Below are 4,541 nucleotides of genomic sequence, written 5' to 3'. Positions count from 1 at the left end.
GCAAAATTGACAAAAAATGAGAGAATAAACAATATCAGGAATAAAAGAAGGGATATCAAAATTATTGACCCCGTAGACATTAAAAGGAAAACAGAATACTACAAGCAAATCTACACACAGACATTCAACACAGTGGATGAAATTAACCAATTCCTCAAAAACAGCAAGCTGCTGAACTGTCCTAAGTGGACTAGATAATCCAAATAGTTCCAGACTCTTAAAGAAATGGGATTTCTTTAATAAATTTCTGAGTTAAAATGCCCTCCAAAAAAGAAATATCCCGACTTGGATGGTTTCACCATCTGGTAAATTCTACCAAACATTTAAAGAGGAAATATCACCAATTCTATCTAATATCTTCCAGAAAATAGAAGACAGAGCACTTCCTGTGTGATTCTATGAAACCAGCATTACCCTGACACCAAAATAAGACAAAAACAACATTTAAAAACTGCACGCTAACATTTGACATGAACAAAGATGCAAAAATCATCAACAAACTGTTAGCAAATAAAATACAAAAATATGTAAAAAGAATTATAAACCATGATCACACAGGATTTATTCCAAGAATGCAAATGCCCTTCGACAGTTGACGGGGATGAATGAACTGGGAATTCTCACGAGGGAATACTACCCGGCAATGAGAAGGAGCAAGGATTGAGATATGGGGGGCAAACCCTGCAAGTGCCGTGGGGAGGGTCTGAAGCCTCAGCCTGTTCCCATGTAAATATTAGTTTAGAAAAGAATTAGAAATGTAGGCACACCATTATTCCTTTATATAATCATATATGATCTTATAGTTACTCACTTATAATCATAAAGATATGTACTCAATATAACCTTTAATTTTACTAATGACTATGGGGTTATGAAACATGGAACTGAGGTGACATTGTGAACAAAGTGGTCCTAAGGCAAGATGCTCTAAGCCCTCTGTCATGCCCGCATAAGGGCTGCTGGAGGGCGCCTCGGGTGTGCAGCAGTGCCAGTGCTGGGAAAGCGCCCAGTGTTTAGCCAGCTAGGGAAGGAGATATCCAAAATGGCTGAGGCATCTCCTTCCTGGGGAAGTTAGGAGAAAACTCCGCTTCTCTAAGCTCTTGCAGTGGGCCTGACGGCTGTCAGGGAAACCCACAGACATCCAGGGGCTTAACTGCCTCTGTGTGATGCTGTGCTTCAGTGGTCACGTTCCATGTCCACTCTCACGCCCTGCTTCTGCACATGGTTTCTCTTCTTCTCAGAAGATAAGAATTAATGTCCTTGACATTTCTGATAAATATGTGAAGAGCACTGACACATTAGCTTTTCTCCTCGCCTCAGCTGCTTGAAAGTCCTGGGCCCCCTGTCTTCAAGACACGTGATTTACCTGACCCTATCGCTGACCACCATTACCTCACCCTACCTTCCCTGCCCCCAGCTTTGTACTCAATAAAAGTCAGTGTCCAGGCACTCAGTGCCACTGCAGGTCTCCACCCTTTGGTTGGCAGTGGACCCCCCAGCCCAAACTCTCTTTTCTTTATCTCTGTGTCTGTGTCTTATTTCTACAGTTTCTCATCTCTGCACCAGCAGGGAGGGGCTCACAGAACCCTACAGGGCTGGACCCTATAGAGACATGCAGCAATTTAATGGATCTCAAATGCATTACACTCAATGAAAAGGCCAGCCTCTCTCTCTTTCTCCCTCCCTCTCTATATATATGTGTATTTTTTATCCTATATATTTTTATTTACATAGTATTCTTAAAATAATAAAATTGTAGAGATAGAGAACAGAGGACAGATAAGTGGTTGCTAGGAGTTAGGGTTTGGGGCAGAATGTGACTGTAAGTGGATAATGAAAGTCATTTGTCCCGATTGTGATCATAGGTACACAAATCCTTGAGTTTATGAACTATGAACAGAAAAAATACCTGTAAAAAACTGACAAAATCCAAACAAGATCTGTAGTTCAGTGAACAGCTTGGTACCAATGTCAGTTTTTTGGTTTTGATATGCTTTGATTTTGATAGTTATGGTTGAAGAGCATATGAGAACTCTGTACTTTCTTTGCAACTTCTCTGTGAAATCTAAAGTTATTTCAAAATTCAAAAGTTTAAAAAAAAAAAAGGCTGGGTATGGTGGCTTCTGCCTGTAATCCCAGCACTTTGGGAGGCCGAGGTGGGAGGATTGCTTGAGCCCAGGAGTTCAAGATGAACCTGAGCAACATGGCAAAACCTCATCTCTACAAAAACTACAAAAAAAGTTTAAAAAAGAAAAGAAAGGTAGAAATAATTAGAGCAGACACTGCATGAAAGAAGATACACATGCAATTGGCCAGTGAGCTCAGAAGCCAGTGCTCAGCCCCATTCACCATCAGGGACACACAGAGGACCACAGCCAGAGACCACGGCACACCCACAGCAAAGGCAAAAACTTCCAAGCCTGACAGTAACAAGTGTTTGCTGAGGATGTGGAGGAACCAGACCTCTCATGAACCCCTGGTGAGAATGTAAGATGGAACAACCTCCCTGGGAAACCGGCAGCTTCATAGGAAGTCAGACATGCACCTGCCTTCTACCCCAGCCATTTGAGTCCACATGTTTACCCACAAGAATGGAAGGACACATCCTCACCCAGGCTCAGGCACGAGTTCACAGCAGGCTTTGTCATAATGGACCCCAAACCAGAGCCACTGTGGCACAGCCATGCCGTGGGACATTCAGCCATCATATTTGGTTTTTATTTTTTACTTTTTGTTTTTTTGAGACAGTCTCACTCTATCACCCAGGCTGGAGTACAGTGGCACAATCTTGGCTCACTGCAACCTCTGCCTCCTGGGTTCAAGCAATCCTCCTGCCTCAGCCTTCTGAGTAGCTGGGACTATAGGCGCCCGCCACCACACCTGGCTAATTTTTGTGTTTTCAGTAGAGATGGAGTTTCACCATGTTGGCCAGGCTTGTCTTGAACTCCTGACCTCAGGTGATCCACCCACCTTGGCCTCCCAAAGAGCTGGGATTACAGGCATGAGCCACCACCACCACCAGCCTGGCAATCACATTTGGATGCATCTCAAAAACAAATGCCGAGGCCAGAAGAGTACATATTGTCTTATTCCACGACAGGAAATCAACACACAAACCCATCTACAGTGACAAAGTGCCATCAGTGATTGTATGAGGTGGGGCGATTTGTGGCAAATGGGTTTGAGGGAACTTTTTGGGGTGAGGGATCTTTCTGGGGTGATGGATGTGTTCCTGTCTTGATTGTGTTCATGGTCACATAGTTGTATACATTTCCCAAAATTCATCAAACTATACACTTTAAGTGGGTGCATCTTCCTGCATGTAAACGGTGCCTCCCCAGCAATGATTCTTCAAAGTTCTCCATTTATAACCTTCTTATGGGCTTGCTGTGCCTCTGTGGCCTCTGATAGCTGCCTGCCCACCGCCCTCCGCGCCCTCTGCCCTGCTGACCAACTCCTCGTCCACCTTTCCCCACTTGGCCTAGCACCACGACAGCCCCTGCAGGGAGGGCAGTTAGGGCCTCCTCCCCTGGCACCACTTGGGAAAAGGTGACCATCCATCTTCCTGGCTCCGAAGATGGATTCCCAGGAAGAGGCGTTCGCACTGTGCCCCTCCTCTGTCCCAGAGTGCCCCAGGGCCTCTCGCCAAGCCCAGCTGGTCGCATCTGTGCAAAGCTCCTCTCCATGCCTTGAATAACTTTCCCAGCCAGAAATGAGAAGGATTGCATAACCAGACATCCGCGGATCCAACTCCTGAGAAAATGTAGGCAGATGTGCAGGACAGTCAGGAGAGGCATTGAGAAGAAGAGACGGCTGGAGGGCAAACTTGGCCGCTCTCCTTGGCCTGACACATTTTGCAGCTGCTTATCGGGGGTCAGGAGAACACTGAACAGGAGACTGGGGGGACAGTTCTGCAGCTTATTACACACGTGAACTCTTATTACATACATGAACTCTCATTACACATCCAAACTCTCATTACACACGTGAACTCTTATCGCACATATGAACTCTTATTACACACGCGAACGCATTACATAGGTGAACTCTCATTACACAAGCAAACTCATTGCACACGTGAACCCTCATTACACACAAACTTATTACACACTCGAACTCATTACACACATGAACTCTCATTACACATACAAACTCATTACACACGCAAACTCTGAACTCATTACACACGTGAACTCATCGCACATATGAACTCTTATTACACACGCGAACGCATTACATAGGTGAACTCTCATTACACAAGCAAACTCATTGCACACGTGAACCCTCATTACACACAAACTTACTACACACTCGAACTCTTATTACACACATGAACTCTCATTACACATACAAACTCATTACACACGCAAACTCAACTCATTACACACGTGAACTCTACACACACAAACTCACACACGTGAACTCTCATTACACACGCAACTCTCATTACACACGCAACTCATTACACACACGAACTCTCATTACACACGCAACTCTTATTACACACGCGAACTCTCATTACACATGCAACTCTTACTACA

The sequence above is a fragment of the Sapajus apella genome, unplaced genomic scaffold, assembly GCF_009761245.1.
Source record: "Sapajus apella isolate SASKATOON/1434 unplaced genomic scaffold, GSC_monkey_1.0 scaffold8, whole genome shotgun sequence".
Taxonomy (NCBI): domain Eukaryota; kingdom Metazoa; phylum Chordata; class Mammalia; order Primates; family Cebidae; genus Sapajus; species Sapajus apella.
This window is presented reverse-complemented; position numbering follows the sequence as displayed.